The sequence below is a fragment of the Etheostoma cragini genome, chromosome 22, assembly GCF_013103735.1.
Source record: "Etheostoma cragini isolate CJK2018 chromosome 22, CSU_Ecrag_1.0, whole genome shotgun sequence".
Taxonomy (NCBI): Eukaryota; Metazoa; Chordata; class Actinopteri; order Perciformes; family Percidae; genus Etheostoma; species Etheostoma cragini.
Window position 1 is genome coordinate 8,327,845 of NC_048428.1, and position 20,527 is coordinate 8,348,371.

Consider the following 20,527-nt stretch of genomic DNA (forward strand, 5'->3'; position numbering starts at 1 on the left):
GTAAAGTAGAAATATCAGAAAAATCTACTTGAGTACAGTAACGAAGTATTTGTACTTCGTTACTTCCCATCTCTGCTCCTAATGACTGTGTAGCCTCAGTAAATTGGGGCAGGAACAATAGGAAACTCTCAACACTGACTAAATCAAATGACTTTTCTCAGAACTTCAAGAGAGCCCAAAGCTACCTGGTGCCTTTTTTATCCTCTCAGTTTTCAGAATATAATAATATTGTTAATTTATCTACAGACAGTCAAAAGATTAATTCTTCATACATTCTCCGACGTAAATTTGTAATGCTTCAGTCCTTGAATAAAGTGCTTGATTCGTAGATTTCATTTAAGAATGAAGCTTGAAGTTGCACGTACAATCAGACTGGGAAGCTTCTTAGTGCATTGATTGTGTTTAAAAAGAGCAATTTTAATGGAGAATACATTAGCAATGCTTTCTTTCCCTGCATCTTTATTCCATTAACTGTGAGTGTTGAACTTCCTGAATTTATTCTGCTAATACATTAGCAGATTAATGTATTTTTTTTCCATTATTGTAATTTAGGATTTACATGTACACTCATTAAATACAGTTACTAGCCATTTGATTTGTAGACTCTGTATATAATTAGAAGCTGTGTGTGTGTTACTAACCACACCATAGCCCCCCAATATCTCTCAGACATTTCACTCAAAAGCACAAATGTCAGCCTCATGGTGGCCATTCAGGAACAAGTGATAAGGATTCAGCCTCTGGTAGCCATTAATGTATGTACCAAATGTATTAACAATCCATCCAACAGTTGTTCAGACGCTGATAATTACATCCACAGAGCCATGTCGCTAGCATGGCTAAAAATGCCAGTAGTACTGACAAAATGACAGAAATATAAAACATGTTCAAAGTGAGTCATTGCATTGAACTGTATTGTAGCCATAACAGGCCCTGAAATCCTGCTGGGAACACAATATGGACACTCAAACTAGGTTTTAACTGCTAATTAGCTTTAGATCTGTGTGTGTCTAAATCTGCTTGCTCTAACTGATCTTTTGTCTTCTATTATCTTTGTTGTTTGAACATGTTGAAAGTTACCAGGTGGGAATGGGTCCAGAATCATCCAAGCGTACCTGCTTCTTATTGTCATATCTAGTGTCATGAATCATTGAGGCAACTTACATTATCAATTGTAAGACTTTCTTGATGATAAGCTTTGTTTCTGGGAACGTAAAAAAATTCTGCCTCCAAAAAATACTGCAGATAGTCAGCGCCAAGTTACATTCGTTACTTAATCATACTAAATGTGGTATTATTTTACATAATGTATATAGTCTCATTCATATTCAGTTGCCACCATGGCTTATGTTACCATTACAATGTAAGTACAGGACTGTGAGGTCAATACAGGCTAATGTGGATATTACAGGATGTTGTTCCAAACAAATTAACTGAACAGAAAAGGGATTCTGAGACAACACTGTACTATTTTTCTTACAAAGTCGCTCCAATTTATTGCCATGCTCAAGTCACTGTATTTTTTTTAACGTTTAGGGATATTATTTTTTTGTTGTTGTCAGATGCAGATGAGCGGGTTGACGTACACATCTCTAGCGGCTCTCCCAAACTTCCTTGAAATCAAACAGCTTGTGTGTGTCTTCCTCCTTTGCGGGGACTTCAAAGTGAAGTCGTCTGCTACTTGGATGGTTGGAAGGCATTTACTGATGCAGCTGCCCAGGTGCACGTTCAATATTCTTTAATAGCTGTTTATGAATCCTTTATTAAGTCTTTAGTGCACAAAAGAAATGTCATTCTTGTGTTTTAGAAACTCTATACACCAAGGGGTGCAATAAACATACCTGGCAATGCTTTCTGCCACTGATCCACAGGAGGGAGAACGACCCAGGTCCTCTCACACTTGACCAGAGCAGACTGTAGATTATCTGACCTTCTCTGGGTTTCTTATCTATGAAACCCAGCCCTGTGGTGATCATTTCCCTTAGGTCTGCCTGCCTGTATCGGCTTATTTTTATTTATTTTTAACTGTCTGCAGTAAGGTGTTATCCCCAGCCCAGAGTCATAGCACCACAGTCTACCTTCTATGTGATACAGAGCCTGATAAATGTAAGGTTTTTATAGACATATTATTTGAATTGGGGTAGAATGTGCCAACGCGTTCTGACTCCAAACATATGGATGTTTGGACAGTGGCTATCCAGGTCTGATGCAACGAAAAAGGCACCCTTTGGTGTGTGTGTAGAACGTAATGGGGAGAGCAGCATCTAGACAGGGTTTAGTGAGTAGTAGTGTCCCAGCGAGTCACAGAACCGTAAGCACTCCCATGACATTTCCCTTAACCCAACCGTTCTGTTTCCACGAGTCACGGAACCGTGAGCCCAACAACAAACTTGTCCTTGACCTAACAGCGTCAAAAGGGACGCCAATAGTCCCGTCCAAGCGTGTGTTATATGACAACAATAACAACAAAGCCACCTGACCAAGCATCTGGATATTACAAAATGGGAGTCAGAGTGTGTTGAATGTGCCTGACTATGTGAAGCATCAAAGGGCAGAGGGACCTGTTGCCAAATAGTGTGCTGGTACCTCACGTGGCTATTTCCAGTATGGAATTCCAAATGACACAAGTTAAAGGCTAGCACCAGCCAGTGCAAATGCAGAAAAACTGACTGAGATATAACAGATTGGGAAGTAAAGTAAATGTATTTACGGACAACTAGAGTGCAAAAAATAGGGCTTTAAATATACAAAAATAAACTAGCCTGTCGTGACAACACCTTCATGATCTTCTTGCAAATTCTGTGCTAAAGTTCAGTCCCACAAAAATAACGACACACTGTTTCCAGGAAATGTATCCACCTTAAGCTTTTTTTTTTTGATTCAGCTTGAGTGGACTTTGACACACAAATTAAAACCCTGGCCTTGTAAGCCGTGCAGCAAGCCATGTTAAAAGTGTTTTCCATTAGAGAGAGCTAGAGAGCTCTATGGAAGCTTACTGTATTAGCTGTGCTGTGGCTAACCCTCACCTGTTGTAGTATAAGAGGCATAGTTTGCAGATAGTTAGGCTAACTAGCTGACCCTAGCTGACTGACACTGGAAAAGGGTTGCTAAAGTCTTGTTGCATAGGTAACGCACATGTGAATAATAACAATAAAGGCTTTCTATTCTATTCTAGCTCAAGGAGCATTTTTACTCTCACACCTGACAGTAAACATACATCTACTGTCATTTCAGACCCTGAATTTCCCTCCTCATCCAATGGCCAAGGCACAATTTCTAACATAAATATTATTTCTAAAATCGTAATCTTTGAAAACTGGAAATGACAAGGGACTGGAGTCCAGACAGCAGGGAAACGGCTGTCGTCACTCAAAACCACAAAGAGAGGAAGCTATTGACATACTTAGTCAACAGAAAAAAACTACAGCTGAATGGGAGATGGGAAGTATTGGAACAAAAAAAATCTAATATTACAGATAAGATTCAGTACAAATTCAAAATGAATAAATATAAATACTTCAGCTTCAGGTCACACTCAAACTGCCTGCCAGTGGTCTGGCAAAAACGCATGTCTTTCCATTCATTCAGATCCCGTTTACGGAGAGCCAGTTCACTCCCTGTTCAGCCCCATTGTACCAAATTTGGTTGCAGTTCCACCAGAGTTCCACTGGGGGTGATCGCAGGCGAGTGCAAAATGAATGGGACCCAATGGAGCTAGATGGCTAACGTTCCCTCTTTCGTCTGATTGTCATTCAGAAAGCTCAGATTTGATTGCAATATATGCAAATTCAACATGGATTATTGGTCGAAAGTTAAATGAATTAGTACTTTAGTCCTTTTGTCCTTCACAACACGCTAGCGTTCTGCTGATGAATGCTGATGGGTCAGTGAAGGACGGATTTCAACCAGAGATCCGTCTTGATGGCATCCGAAGGGGAACCAGAATATCAGAGTGAATATTTTGGCGTGGTCTTTAAAACATTAGCGAACATCTTTCCAGCCCGTGTATTGACAGGGAGAGCCTAACATATCCGCTGTGTTGTCGATGCCTTGAGAGAAAAAAGGAAGTGACTCAGAGCTTGCCGTAAAGCAGTTTCTCTGGCTATACAATGCGTATGATGTAGATGACATTTTTAAAGGCTTTTTAGAAAGAAAAACTTTAAAAAAAATGCAACACCCAGCAACGTGTATTTTCTTAGCCTCCCCTTTCAAATGCAAAGTTATTCAAATTACTAGACAAAAAATTGTATCCTGACAAAAGTGGATTTTGAGGGGTATAGCTCCATAGACCACCTTGTATGGAACCAGAGTGGAACTGCATCCAGTTCAGAAGCCGGAGGTTTCCAGAGAGTGGAAGTTCTCCCCTGCTTAGACATTCTAGACCGATTCAACGTTTTGGAGAATTTGCTGGCCAGCCATGTAACCAGGAACCATCACTGTCTTTATTTCTGCCACACAAAAGTTTTATGAGAGTGAAAAAACAAAACTCAAGCGCTGAACTGCCTGGGAGTTTGTTTAGTAGCTGAATGTTTTCTGCAACAACAAAGCACTCGCTATGTCTCGCCCAACCTATTTTCTTTCTCTCTCTCTCCTGTGAAATAAAGCTGCCTTCAAGCGCTGTCGGAAACGTCTAAATCTATTCAACAAATCTAAGGCTTGCTTTTTTTGGTGTGAATGGCGCATTACTATCTAGAGGCTTTGCTTTGGGCTTTAGACAGTAGCACTAAGAGTGAGGAGTTGTAATTTATCTGTCAGCCATGCAATGCTGAAGCTAGAAGTTACTAGTTCCTGTGTGTCACAACATGTGATAGTTGCTTTTATAGGCTCAGACACTCAGTGTGCACTCACCCATGTTGTACACTCATCTTGTAGTACAGGAGGATTGTATACAAACAGCTGATGTAGCCAATTCCTATTGTGTAAAGATATAAGATTACATTTTATCTTGCATTTCACCATTTCAAAAAAGAGGTAACACAACAATGCTTCCTGATATAACAGTGGAGGATATGTGCAAGATAATTTTATGGGGAGGGAGTTTCATTAATACTGTATGGCTGCTACTGGACATATTATAATTGCATGCTTTGGTGTTCTGACTAAGCTTCATGATATATCTGCTGTGTCAACAATAACAGCCATGCATTGGGAACTTTCTATTAGAGGATGATAAACTTAACCTTTAAATTTACATACGTTTCCCTGAAACTGCTGATCAAGCTCTTTTACTTATTAATAAATTAAAGTTTTCCATGTATTAAAAGACAAGAAATGTTGTAACTTCTACCCCAACCATCCTCTATTACCCATACTGCCTTTTCTATCACGGAGCTGTTCAGACTAGGACCCAAATGCAGAGTGAGGCGAGGAGAGTGCAGCAGCAGCTGTTACAAACACGTAAGCTGGTGATAAATTCAGAGCACAGGTGAAAAAAACAGGAACACGGAAGGCACCGTAAAAATCCAGGAACAAAGAAATACCGCTGGCACAGGCGGAGACCTGTAAACAAAAGAGTAACAACAATACAAATGCCACAACCGTGACACTCACCCTCCTACCTTCACCAAAGCAAAGGTGAGCTGTTTGTGATGATGCTCACATGTGGTGCAATATATTCTAATGAGCCTGCGTGTGACAGAGCGGGGCCTCAGGGCTTCACGGCTATCAGTGAAGCATGTTTTCCAACAGCCAATAGGTAGTACGCCTAAGTGGAAACGAACACTTCCATATTTCACCTGTGTAATTCTGACAGCTGGAAATAGCCTCCTAACCTCACAATCCAACTTTTCTTCATTCCCTCAACGAGCCTAAACGTCAGAAACGTTGACACAACAGTCATGGTTCCTGCAGAGAGGGTGGAACAGCAGCAACAAGTGATTTACGGACTACCCTGCAGGCAAATGATGAAAAAAAAAATTTACACAAACAAGTAGATAACCGCCCGCCCCCAGCAGGCTGAGGTTGGCTCCCTGCTTCCTGGGCCACACTGCCTACTACTTCCTGGATGCATGATGGCAGAAAATCGAAAAAAAATCAGAAACAGACACAATTTGTAGATGAGCCACAGCAGATCTGCGCCTGATTGAGTCGCGCTGGAACAGGTTGTTTAAAAACAAAATTTTTTGTTCATTAACCTGATTGCCATACTGTCGAAAACATCCAAAACACCAACGCACGAAAACACAAGCTTTTGTTTTGAAAAGTCACAGCTGAAAGAGCATGAAACAGGAGGTCTCCACGCTGCAGCCAGGCCAGACTCAAATATAATTTTGGTTCCGGTGATTATTTGTGAAATTGTGCAAATTACATTCTTTTCAAGTCATTTGAGAAGGAGGGAGTGGTAGCATCCAAGCTCCCAAATTCACACTCGTCTGAGACATAGAGTTAAGGATAATGTTCAGATTCGCCAGCTTTACCTATGTTAAGATATACAATGACTGAGGAAGCCTAGTGACGAGTCCATAGCAACCAGTTCACGAGTAAAGTGAGTAAATCTACTAAAATGGCCACTCTAATAGTGGGGTGTGATGTGTAACATGAGAAAGCAGAGGTTTAACCATGTGGCCTGTGTATGGTTGTAAAAAATAAGAAACTGTGACAATCTGTACATCTTTGCCAAGCGCAAACCAGAACAGAAGGCATCAATATATTGTAGGGGAGGGTCATGCCTTTTTCCCATACATTTTGGAGGGTCATAGAAAAATGGAATCTGATATGGGCCACATTATAAAGATGATGTGAACAGCCAAACAAAAAAAATCTGATTTAAAAAAAAAAACTCAATTAAGCATTCAGACTTGTGTGAATGTAGCCAAGGACTTCACTTTGAATGATTCACAGCAATTGTGTAAAGTGCATCCTGCTCCTCCCACCAACTGTCTTTACCCTTGTCTCTCCTTTCTATCCACCCATCCTTTTCATTCCTATAATTACCTTTCTACCCACTCTCCTTTCGCTCTCAGTCCTCCCCTTTTCTTTAATGGCTTTGGGCCACATCAGTCCTCTGATCTCCCCTGCTTCTTCTTTCACCTTACCGCTCATTTTCTCCTGTGCCTCCACGTCTCTTCTCTGTTTCCTGTGTGTTATCCTTCCCTTCATTATGCAACATCCTCTCCTCTGATGCTTCTTTTGTTTGTAGGGGTCTCAATGGATCTATCAAGGATTCCTCTAATTCAATGTATTCTGTTCATAATGCGTGTGTCCTTTGAGGCCAACAGAAATATCTGTCAGTGGAGCAGCGAGGAAGACCATTTGAAATAACCTGAAAAGAGCTGTAGCATTGGTGGCTTTGGTGTGTGCACCAGAGAATGGTATGTATACAATTTCCCTGAAGACATCTGAGGCTTTAGTTACACAAAGCACATGCACTTTTAGTTACACCAAGCACACATTTTTGATTTCACAGGTAAAATAAAAAATGGCTCTGAACATGAACTGCATTACCATTTATGCCTCTGGGCGGCCTGTGTGCATTTTGCTTTGTGTTGCAGAGTGGAGGCAGAGTGAGGCTGGCCGCTGCATAATTTGAAAAGCTGAGGAATGATTTTTTCAAGGTTTAGATTGCCAGGCATCTGTTATAATTATGTCAAGCTTCAGTAGGTTTCACCCTCCCATGGGTTATTGCTCCCTAATGCTGAAATGTGTGTTGATGTGTCTCAATCAAGAAAGTGAATATCACAGCATATAACTTGTGGAGTTTGTGAGCTGATGCAAATAAAAAAATACATGTATACTGTACAATAATGTAAATTATTTATATAGTGTACACCTTAATTATAACCATCAGCAGTTGATGGGTAGCTCTCTATATCAATCACCACCAGATTGTTTTCATTTTGAATAACATGCATGCATCATGAGTGTTCAATACCACGCATACAATACATTGTTTTTCCATCACTAGACCTTGTTGTGTTTGCTGCTGCACTGACCCAATTTAACTACAGCCTCATTTACATATGTTATGATGAATATGGTAAAAGAGACGTCAGTGTCTGGGCAGCGCCATGACGCATGTTGATGCATGTTGGTTATCTTTTGCAATTGAACATGGTGCTATGTAATAGCAGTTTAGCAGTAAACATGGTGATGTGAGGCATGCAGATTCATCTGACCTCTTTACATCAGTCCTGGCTTACAAACTGGGTGACACGCTGCACCTGTCTGCCCATGTGGTCTGCTTGTTTTCCACCTAACCAGTGTGAAGTTAATGGATGTCAGGATTTACCCCATCTAGAATGATGCAGCTGACTTCTGAAACACACTTGCATAATACAGGAACATCTGCAACAAACTTAACTTAGCTGATAAAAGAAAACATTTAATAAAGAATGGAGCTGGGATGTGTACGGAAGGCCATTTCTACCAGAAGCCATACAATTGAAAAGCCAGTCTAAATAAAATAAGTTGACTTACTAGACTTTTTTGATTTCATAAAGTTGAATTATTATTTTGTTTTTATTATATTTTATTTTCCTGCCAAAAATGGGCTTCCTCTACCCTGGAAATCCAGAGTTCTCGTGAGAGAACAATTTGAATTTGCTCAGCGAGTTACTCTGGCATTGCGTAACGCTGCTCATTAACTATGCCCTTCACCAATCACAACGGTGTATCTGATGTGGGCGGGCCAGAGGCGAGCTACAACAGCTGACGACAGTTTAATTTACCAGTTAGTTCCGCTGGTAGTTAAGCGTATGGGGCTCTGGATACGTCACCCTGTGTGTTGTTGTGATTGGTCGTAGTGTTATCCTATTGAGTGCAGGGATGTTTTCAAATGCCCGCTTGCTGCCACCCCTTTGAGTTGGGGGATTTTCACTACTTAATGCCAGACCCTTAATATTTTAGATTTGGGTCTGGATTTCCAGGATAGGCTTCCACAGTTTTGAATGAAAACTGCAAATAGCCTTTTTTTTAACACATAATCTTTTTAGTTCCAGAGTGCTATTGTTGTGAGGAGAAAAAGCCGCTAAAAGAGCAGATACAGCAGATAGAGGCCCCCTTGGGGGGTTTAAAATCTTCTTTGATAGTCATGTTAATGAAATTATTTAAAGTAGGTGGACTTAAAGTGAGGAGAAGCATTACAGGTTTTACAGAATCTTGATTCAAATCCTCCCACACAACACTGGGTGTATATTCTAGACCAATTCTGAATGCATTAAATTACCATGTTGTTAGATACACATTGGCAATCTAAAGCAATCCACATGCATTATTCAATTTATCCATACATCATACAACAGCACTGCAAAGTCCAACTTTGAAAGCGTTATGTATTGAAAGCAATGTTCAATGTCTTACAGTTAAGCAGAGCGTGTACTTGTGTTGATCTTACCCAACTGTTCTGGTTTTTGTGTTGTCGTTTAGCATTAACATAACTGACTTTTATTGTGTAGGGCCAAAATATGATAGCTTAATTGTTTTATTTGTTTTAGGGCGACTTCTTTCCACCAGTCCAGGGACATCGGATGTAAAATAGCCTTCCGGCTTATTCCAACACTTTTTAACTTTATGTATTATTAGTGTGCTTTGTCCCTGATAAATAAACCTGATTGAGATGGCTGTTTTTTTTCCGTCAATGCCACATCACAATGTGTACAGCGTGGCATTGCTCTTTCAACAATTACTCACATGTAATCAATGAGACCAATTGTATGAAAACACAATTGCAATAGTCCACTGATCTCACTCAGAGCTCAGAATCTACATGTGTTTTATGGCTTTTGTGACAAACATAGATTGGCACAGTGTGTTTCTTCCTGTTGCATAGTCTCAGATGGTTTTCTGTAGTAAGTCCATTACAACTGGCTTTCGGAGGATTTCCTCTTGCGGTTTTTCCTAAAGCCCTAGTTGCAGTTGTAAATGCATTATCCTGGCTAAGCTTATGCGTGCTGAAATATCAAGCTCTCAAAGCAGTAAGTTGAGCCACAGCAGTATGTTTGTTTTGTTCTAGTTTACAGATTAAGCTTTATTGAGGCAGTAATAACTGGCCTTTAACAGTCCCTCAGGCTGAGCCAAAACCAACTGTGTTTTAAGTAACATTACCATACAAACATTACCATAACCGTTATGCCAATCAGGATCAGGTGTGAGAAAAGCAGCAGGGGGATTTTCAGTACATGGCGATTTGATAACAATGAACTCTGCTCAGACCAAGTCAACAGGTCATTAGCTGCAATGCTAAATGCTTCATTGTATCCATAATTGGTGATAGTGTTAGGGTTAGCTTCTTCCTTGTAAGTGTTACTTACTTTTTACTCTCTGATTCTGATTGTGAGGGGGGGGCTGGTGGGCACCTTAACTACTGCAGAGGAGCTTACCAACACAGCTACTGCACAGCAGCACATAATCTCAGGAAAGATAGGGGTTCCATTATGCTAAAGGACACAGTGGATCTGAGACAGATGGTTGCCTGGAAGAAGTGAGACTTCTCAGACCTGTGGGAAAGTCAACAGCACTGACAGTTGCTCCTCTTCCCTGCAGCTGTATCTGACCCTTCCGCATTGTTGGGACAAAGGATGCAGCCTCCAACTATGCTGCCCGGTCTAAGCTTGCAGGGCATTAAAAGGGTCAGCTTATTCAGGACGAGATTGAGGACAGAGAACGGCAGGTCCTGACCGAGAAAAAAGACCCTTCTCTCTCTCTCCTGTAAAAACTTTAGTGTGTAACTGTTTTATCTTAATAAACGTACATTACAATCAAGCCATCGCCGGATGAGTTGATACAAAGCTAATTTAGACAGCCAGCTACACCAAACTCTCTCTGTATTCCTCAGTATGGCTATGTTCAGATGATTGTGTCTTTCAGCGTTCCATACGAACATTTTTTGTTCTTGTATCTCTGTTGTTGTTGGTGTTGTTGTTGCCAAGGTTGGATTTTCCCGGGGAGTGAGAGCGCTGTATTCTGTGAGACATTGTGACACATCTGTAAGTTTTGATTGGTTTAATAAACCGGTTAATGTGGGAACTTTATTCTTGTCTCCAACTCCTAGGGGAACCTTACATTGAGCATGTGTATATAGAACTGTAAATAAATGGATTGCCAACTTAAAAGTTACACAGCGCACTGGCCATTGGTTTATTTTAAACCCAGAAAATGAATTTAAAACAAAATTGCTTGTTAAAATAGGCCTTTATTAGTTTTGTCAAAAGTCACTACAGATCTGACATTTTGACCATGTGCAAAACTACGAATGTTGTGTGAGAATGTGTGCATTTGTGTTTCTGTTAGGCCTGGCAAAAAAGGTTCCTTTTAAGGATTTAAGTTATTCTGAGTCACTCACTTAACTGAACCGGGTTGTGCGAGTCACTTGAGTCAGTGTTGCTAGAGGCGAGCCCGAGCCCGAGTCAAGGCGAGCTTGCAATGTTACGGACTGTCTGTTCGACCTACTACATGTGTACACCAAACCTAAAGTAGAACTAGCTAGGCTATGTTCAGAACCTTCTATGTTATTTCAGAAGTGAAAGAATGGCTTTTTGCTTTACTCTGAGCTCGAGGAGAGACTTCACTCGCTCATCTGAGTCAGATCCACTCATAACCGGCTAATTCACGCGAGCATCTACAACTTATGAGTCACTGAGGACTATTGAGGCTCGTGAGTTCTCAAGTGAATCCCATGGTCTGCGAGCTTCTGGCTTTGAGTCTGTCTCTCTGCTCACTCAGTTGCTTGAGTTGACTTGTGGAGTTGTTGTTGCCTACAAAATTGTAAGTATTAAAGCATTCTGCAGCAAAGATGGCTAGGAATAGTGGTAGCTTATGTTGCAAGAGGTTTGTGTTTGGCACTGTTATCATTTTAGATTGAACTGTAATAGGACACAACTGAATTGGGTTAATGATAGTAGAGACTCGCAATTTGTGAGTCAATTTAAAGACTCGGGTTAAAGATCAGAGTGAATCACGACTCAAACAGGTCTAGTTTCTACAAACAGTGCAAATGAAACACATAACAGCACAAAAATTATAAGTATTATAGTATTAAGTATTATTTAACCTTTCTGATTCAAGGCTGTGTAAAGAAATGACGATGATTTCATTAAGCTACATTTTTCCTGCCTCCATCTTTAATGGTCTTCCTTGAGGATGATATATTATGAAGGCTCTGTAACACATCCCTCCGTCTTTTCCTCTGCATCTTAGTAATGGGACAGAAATCGATTTGGAGATGACTTAATGTCAGAGATAGGGAATGAATTGAACAGCTTTGCTCTGCCATTATTCAAACTTCCTGAAAACCCGGTGTAAAGCACAGTGAGACAACATCAACGTGTGCAGTGACCCCCCCCCCATTTCCAACCAATGACACAATTTGTTATTATTTTTGTAATTTGTGAATCAGCTTGTTTCAGCTCTTTACCATAGTTAGGCTACACTTTAGGTTAGCACTGGGTAAAATATTCAAAACAAATGTTCTATGGTTTTTACGGCTACATCATTCCAACAAATAGAAACGCCCCCCATCTCTCCCATTCACCTCCCACCATGAAAGCTGTCCATGTGTTTGACTGGTTTTATATGACGTTGTTACATTTTTTACTTCCTGCATTTGGTGCATTTAACAACCTACCTGGTCTGTCTGTGACTTTGTGAAATGCCGTCTATGTCAAAATAATAATTATTAGGCAAGGATGGAGCGCAGTCCCACCCGCAGATCTGCCAAGGACATACAGCTTTAGCTTCCGTCTTTCAGCCCCAGTGTTGTGCATAAATGCACTAAAAGAGCGCCAGTCATTGAAAATTGTCCTATTTTTGGTTGAATGGTAGTCTATATCCACAAGATTCCACTTCCAGGATTGCTCCGTTGCCAACAAATATGCCAACTCTAGTGGATTTCTGAGGACTATGGTTGACTACTCCTCAGATCTCTACAGGGTGAATCCAGACAGCAGTCTGACTATCAATCCAGTCTGAGTTTTCTGTTGTGCGACTAAAACAACCGTTGAGTGTAACCTTTTTCCACCAAACCAGAGCATGTTTTTATCCTGTCCTGGAATGCTTTGTAAAACCGCCATGCCCTCCTCCACTGCGTTTTGGAGGAAGGTCTGGCAAAGCAAGACTCAGTGAATAGAGAACTCTACATATAGAATAGAGAAGTTTTCAACTTATGAACTTAAACATGAACGTTATCAGCTCTCCCGACAGAAGACGATTCTCACGCAGTGTTTTGCAGAAAAGTTGAGGATTCCCCTAAACTCAGATGAAAACAACACGTCTACCGCGGTACTGCAGAAGCCAAATGCAGTTCCCATTGATATTTGATTGATTGTGTTGGAGGAATCAGTGCAGATTAAAACGGAAACAATCTTACATTTCTTTGCAAACAATACCTGTAGGGTCTGACAAAACGAGTGCGACGGTCAGCAACTTTTAAAATGGCATGGAAGAAATGACTGAAATCTAGCTCTTATGAAGTGTGAACTTGCACATTACTGTTTGTATATATTTGTTTTGAGATTTGGAGGACAAACTATAATAACCCTTTTTCAACAAACTTTCCTTGCAGTTTATCATTATCCAGTCCTAATCATGTGTGAGACCACTTGAGACGCTTGAGACAGAGAGAGGGTTTACAAGATTTATAGATGTTAAGAAAAGGACAGAGTCACAATGAAGATAAATCAAGGCTTACAGAGAGGCCCTGCACAGCTAAAAGCATGGTTGTCTTGTTATAACTCCACACATCACATTCTCTGTGAATATCAGAGCACATCTACTGCACCCACCCCATTAAGAGATTATAGTTATCTTCACCAAGAGTGTATGGGTATAGAGATTTGTAATATAACTTGTCTTTACACCTTGTCAAAACAAAAGAAACAAAGCTGAAGACAGTTCTATCTCATTAAAGTTAACAAACTTGAGATAAAAAGCCTGAGAAAGAAAACAGTGATGTGCTACATCAGTTCAAGTTTAACCAATTTAACAGGATTTTTCAAAATATAGTTTATTTTGGTTTGGTAGAATGCTTCACCAGGAAATGGACTTCTCTTGATCTTAAATCGGGTTATTTTGTTGTTTTTTTCCTTGTTCTAACCAAAACTATTGCAGGATCACATAATCCATCTGGCTGAATACCTTTGGGTACATCCTGGATCATTTTTCATAACATTATTAATAAGTACTCTGCGAGGGGATAATAGCTGAATAATGCAAGCTGTGTTGAGAAAGATGTTACAAGGAGTCCAGGAGAATGAACGGTTCTTGGAGAAACTGGCAGAGACTGGCTGGTTGGATGGAAGCCTTGATGTAATCACATGGTCGCTTCTCCCACCACTTCTCTCTTTCTAGCTTTTAGTTTTCCTCCAACAATTTATTGTTCACACACATTTACTCAGAACTCTCATTCATTTCTTGTTTGTTTCATTTTGCTTGTCTGTCGTCCATGATTCTCTGTCCCTTCTACTGTCCATCCGCACTCTATTCTTGTTTCAGTCTTTTGTCTTGCTTGGTCATTGTATATGTTAAGCACAGAGCAAGTTGCACTGAGTCAGCAAGGAAGAGGTTTCAGTGCATGTTCAGTTCTCTGCCATTAATCTTCCTTCACCAAACGGGCAATGTGTCCAAGGCACAAATTCGGACCTTTTGCAGCAGGAGCTTCTTGTTTCTGTGTAGATTACACAGCTCTGAAAATGGCAGAATACAGCAATGTGAAATAAACTAAGTTCTGTCAAAAATGTGATAAACGAGAAAGCTTCCAAACGGCAAACAAATGCAAATCAGACACATTATATCCATCATCCTTTGGCTGTTCTAAAACCTCATGACTGTATGGTGTAGCGTAAGCCATGTTCCATCTATTTGTCAAGTGAATTTTAAGTAAACTTTTAAAATGTTGCAAAAAAGAAAAGAAAAGAAAATGCCAATTAGAAGCGTTTCCATCAACTGGTTTAGAGCCACACTACAAACTACACTGCGCAATTTGTGAATTTGAGGACGTTTTTACTTCTGAATTTGGCCGTTTACATCTACGTTTCTGCGATACTTCAAAATGTGCATAAAAACACGTCGATGGAAACACAACATTTGACACTACAAAGACACTGCTTTTTGGCCAAATTATTATGATGTAGTACTTTATTTTAAATACTAAGTCTTTTTCCTTGTAATATTTCTGCATAAAAATATCTAAAAACGATCATTCCTTTTTACTTTATTGAGTTGTGTACTTACATTTTCTCAACTGTTTCCAATGATGTTGAAACCCAGAGAAATCTGTCATTTTAATACAATGACACAGACCATGTTGTTTAGTCGCCATTGGCGTTATACAACCTATGAACCCTCTAGTAACTCTAACACTCATTAAAAAACAGAAAACACCAGGGGTCTCACACATAAAACTGTGCGTAGGATCCTTACTAAAAGTGTATGTGCGCCGGAAAAGCTGATCTAAAAAATCTTAGCAGCTATACCCCCAGAATGGCAAAGACCTGTTTTTGGACTGGGATGGCATGGTTCTAGCGCATTGCCCTCTCTACTGGACCCGATTCAGCACATAGATTCAAGAGCAAAGCTTTAGGGAATTTAAATCGGCACATCAGCCAGTCGTCGTCGTGGTTCCTGAAGTCTCTTTCTCTCCTGATTCTTCCATCGGCGTAGTCCTCCTGCAGTGCCATCATGCAGCATTATGCACAGGGGTCACCGCAGTGTTTATATGGTTACAACAATTAGAGTGATTGTTAACATCTTGCCACAATCAAAGCAACCCATCACAACATTTGGTATTATGAGTTTATTCTCATTAAATTAAAAAAAGAAAATTTCATTTTAATTGAGACTTTTCTCAAAAGAAAACGTTATTGACATATTATATAATATTGTTATGACATATTTTCAAAAAATGTTAAATACTTTCAAAAATGTACTTTATGCTTAAAATCAAAAAAAGAAAATCTAAAAATACAAGATTTCCTGAAACAAAAGGTTTAACATTATGGTATAACGTTGTCAGTATTACAATTTCTCCTCATACAATAATGACGATACCACAGAACATTAGTTTCTTTTTTATTAACTGTATTCTCAACATTCAACATAACATCATGACTTTTCTCTCAATATGTTGCTTCTTACTTTTTTCTGTGCATTGATACTACATCCACATGAAAATACAATTCCTCCATGTGAGAAACAGGGAGTTGTCCAATAATGTCTCATGATGCAGACATAGTCTAATGTCCTCTGAGGTAAGCTGACAGCTGTGTGTGATGCTGCCTGTAAACAAGTCAAAACACATTTCTGCTTCAACTGAAACCTGTTTCAACTAACTGAAGAGTAATAAGGAAAAAAAATGCAAGTGGGGCTGTTAAATGAAGCGATGTAACTGTAGGCATGTGTAAATACACTATAAATGTGATAAATGACCTGAATGATTTTCAGCTCTCACACTTGTTTCACTGCTCATGTGTTCACATTCACCAATACATTCAGTCATGCGTATCACTTCCTGAAGTGTGTGAGTTCAAGCACATTGCAGGGTTATCTGAACCCAGCAGGTGCATAAGTAGAGGTAAACTTTGACTCATTATTTTACACACACACACACACACACACACACACACACACACACACACACACACACACACACACACACACAAAAACACAATGCCTCAACAGCTGGAGGTGAGAGGTCACTGCAGCATAAACTAAGACTCATTACTGTACCTTCCTATCATCATACATCTGAATGGAGATGAATAGGAAAGGGCAGCCATTGCAAGAAAACCATTTACAGTTCTACACAGGTCAACGGATTCTGACCTCAATCCTCTGTACCAGCACATTGGAACTATGGCGGGACAAGACTCTATTAAAATAGGTTAGGACTTTGGCATTTTCTGTGGTCATGCATTTCACTTGGGCGAGGTCCCGTTACCCTCATTACACGAGAAGTATTATAAACCAGCAACCGGTACTTCTCTACCAGAAATGAGCAAACCCTTATTCAAAATCCCATTATTATTTGTAATAACGGTAATAACTCAACATCCTGCCTTGCAACAGAGATTTTTTCAACAATAAGTATTGTTACTAGCTTTATATGTTTAGATTTATAATGATCTTTTATCATGGTTATTTCAGTTATTTTTTTATCTGCAAATTATAAACACCAATTCCCATGAATCCCGAGGGCTAAACAAGCCCATGAGCAAGGCAGGGTCTGCGGCTACTTCCGATTTCTTTAATAAACTTAAAGCTGTAGAAGTTTTTTAGACAGCAGAGAATTCAACAAGAAAGATGGAAAAGTGACTTGACAAAAAAGCATTGTTTAGTTTTATAGAGATGGATGAAATTAAGTCACAAAGACTTTTTCATGGGAGCTGTAGTTTTTTCTGAGCTCAAAAAAAATACTGGTTTCACTCAATTGTTTAGCAGTAAATCCTGATTTGTCTTAGAATATGAAAATTAAACCCCAGGAACACGCTTCATTTCTTCAGAAATGCAGATGTAATAATCATCTCTAATAATAAAAAAAGATATCTTCATATCATTCACCTGTCTCTTCTGATGGTTTTTCATAGGGTGCAACAACAACAACAACATATACAAACTTAGAGGTGATAAAACAATGTGAAGTGTATACTGAATTAAGTCAAGGATCCTGCTACATTGTTTATGAAAACAGTGCACCCACTTGAATTGAAATTCAATAACAGTTGGATTGTAATAACAGCTATTGCTGAAATGAGAAAGGGCCAGAAAGAAACACCAATAATGACAATAATGAATGCAAAATGAGAAGGGAAACGGCACAGGGAAAGACTACAACATTTTGTCTTCTTACCTTGTCCTTCTTTCCTTTGATAAAAAATATTTCAGAAGCAGTGTGTCAAGACGGCGATTATGTGTCGACAACAAGAAAAAAAAAAATTTGAGAACATGTCACTGACCTGCTCTGTGGGCTCACCGTGCTCTGGTGGCATTTTCTCACACACCCACCCACACACACAAACACACACACAGTGTAGGCTGAGACCGCAGGTGGTCAGCTGCAGCGGCTCATACATTTTTTTAGAGCACACCTTGTGATTGAACAGGTGGATGTGTCATGGCATAATGTAGACCGGAGGCCCACACAGACGGAGCTACTATGTGAGGCGAGATATTCAGACGGAGCAGTGTGGAAGATAAGGTGATGAGTCAGACACAACACAGGAGGTTTAAAAAGTATTTTATCACCACACCACATCCCTTTATCTCTCTTTTCTGAATGCCACAAACTTTGGCATAAGCCATCTCTAACCAGGCATCAAAAAGCCCAGAAAGATATACACTACCAACAAACTCAGCCTGTCAGATTGCCTGTGTTATGATGGAATACAGCAATATGAGTCCCTGCGAGAATGTAAGAATTTGCATTCATAACTCAAAGGCTTTTCTGTTTCCACTAGGCGTCCATTACTCTTCTCTGCAATAAACAAACGACAACTTTACACTGTTGAGATTGATGTCTTTCATTAGTGCGTATACTATAATGACAAATATCCCAGCCAACCATCGATATGTCTACAGAAACAGCCATTACACACCATCTGTAATCTCTCTCCTCTGTGAAAACGGTGTGTTGAAGTGATCAGGGGGCATTTCAGATTGTCGGAGAACAGCGTAGCATCATCAAACTTTCCTCCAAGCTTACAAACACAGAGTTACTAGAGGGGTCTGACTCAAAGTTTGTTCCTTCAGCGTAAAGTATCGAGCCGTAAATTGCTGTCAATTGTTTTGTTTCCCCACGCGGAGAGCCGAGAGATGCAAGCTTGTCCTGGGGGGGGGGGGGGGGAACTTAAATTAGAAAAACAGTTTTAACATCAGAGCCAAGAAACATACAGATGTGTTCATTGTTTTTAAGTTACTGTTTTAATTGAAATGAGTTCCTTACTGGACATTTGTAATTAAATGATTAAATGATTTTACAAGAACAATTTTATCACAGGCAAAAACTAAAGCACACATATTTTGTGTACATACATCCTGGTGAGTATTGCATACCAGGTTAAATGTTACTGTATGAGTACTTTCTTTACTGTTGGCTACATTGTGAGGACCAACAGGTACCAATTTTAATGTGAAATATCAACAAAAAAAAGGAACCTCCTTCTATTTGTTGCATGTAGGTACCCAGTAAGTGCTCTAGTTATGTATTCTCTTGCTCTCTGGGTCTAAGACACAGACCTAGGATGTATATCCGACAGATATCCCCACACTATTCTCCATGGGAACCTCAGCAAATAGCTTTCAGTCAACTTCCTGTTTACCAAGAGATGGAGCAGGCTGACAAACTGTAAAACCGCCAGTGTATGTTGTGCAAATGTACAGGCCAATGCACTTTTGTCAGAGAGCAAGTTAGGTCAATTTAGCCGCCCACGAAAAAGAAACATGTTAAGGCCACAAGTAGGGAAGACAGAGAGGACGACCGCAGTGAAGAGAGGAGAGTTAGAGAAATGAGGGAGTGAATCAAGGGAGAGGTCATTAGCATTCATTGCAAATGAGAACTAGACAAGCTTCCTAAAGCCTAGCAAGCTTGTACACTGCAAGGAGTCTATGGAATTGTTATCAGTCCCAAAGACTGAGCCAAACAATCTTACTTTACTTTCCTCGCTGCAGACTGATTTAAGATAAACAGAAGAATTGGCTTTTGGTGTGTTTACACAAAGTGGCAGTGATTTAAAGCTGTACTATGGACAGTTTTTTTTTTTTTTAAATACAGCCATGTTATTATCCTAAATGAGGTTTTGGGGTTGCAGCAGAAAAGAGATAATGGAATAATGGGACCCTTGAAACCCTCCTGTTTGCCCATTGAGATGCTGGTTCTGGCATTAATAAGTTCTCTAAAAAAATTTACAAACATTCCTTCAATAGAGAAAACGCAAAGTTATATCATTTCAGGGTAATGAAGTACTTTAAACCTCTGTGAGAGTGTAATTTATTGACAGATCTGAAAGGCCAGAACTTTAGACAGCTGCTTTATATGTATAGGAAAACATTTTGTATGACTTCTTAACTGTGTATAACACAGATGCGGGATGAACTTCAGTATGAAATTGGCATCACTTCTTAACTGTAATCAACCATTACAAATGAAAGTCCTGCAGCTGTTTTCAGCTCCAAAAGCCCACTCCACCTGCTCAGCACCAAATAGCCTACAAACACATGACTCACAGTAAATGCTAATGTTGCTCTGTATCTGCTGGTCATCATATAAACGTGCACATAAAGTGAGAGTATATCAGTGTTTGAACAAAATGGGCGAAAAGTCCTAAAGTGCAAACCAAAAGTAACTAGTTGTGGGATTTATAAAGTAAAATGTACCACATTGTCTTCTTTAACTCTAATTCTAATTGTATCAGATCAGATCCTCTTTGAGTCCAAGTAGATGAAGTTCAAAAGTATTGGTTGGACAGATGGACTGAGGGACAGATAGACAGACAAACGGACCGATGGACAGCTAGATGGATAGAGAGATGGACAGACAGACAGAACGACAGACAGAAGGACAGACGGACAAAAGGACAAACGGACAAATGGACAACAGACGGAC

At 39.8% G+C, this 20,527-nt stretch overlaps 1 long non-coding RNA gene across 1 annotated transcript; it reads left to right on the forward strand.

Moving 5' to 3' along the window:
- The first annotated feature begins 3,582 nt into the window (after positions 1 to 3,582).
- LOC117938206 lies at positions 3,583 to 19,535 on the forward strand. Its single transcript, XR_004655349.1, has 3 exons — positions 3,583 to 3,727; positions 13,750 to 13,756; positions 19,525 to 19,535. It is a non-coding gene; the product is annotated as an uncharacterized LOC117938206 (long non-coding RNA).
- Positions 19,536 to 20,527: the final 992 nt, after the last annotated feature.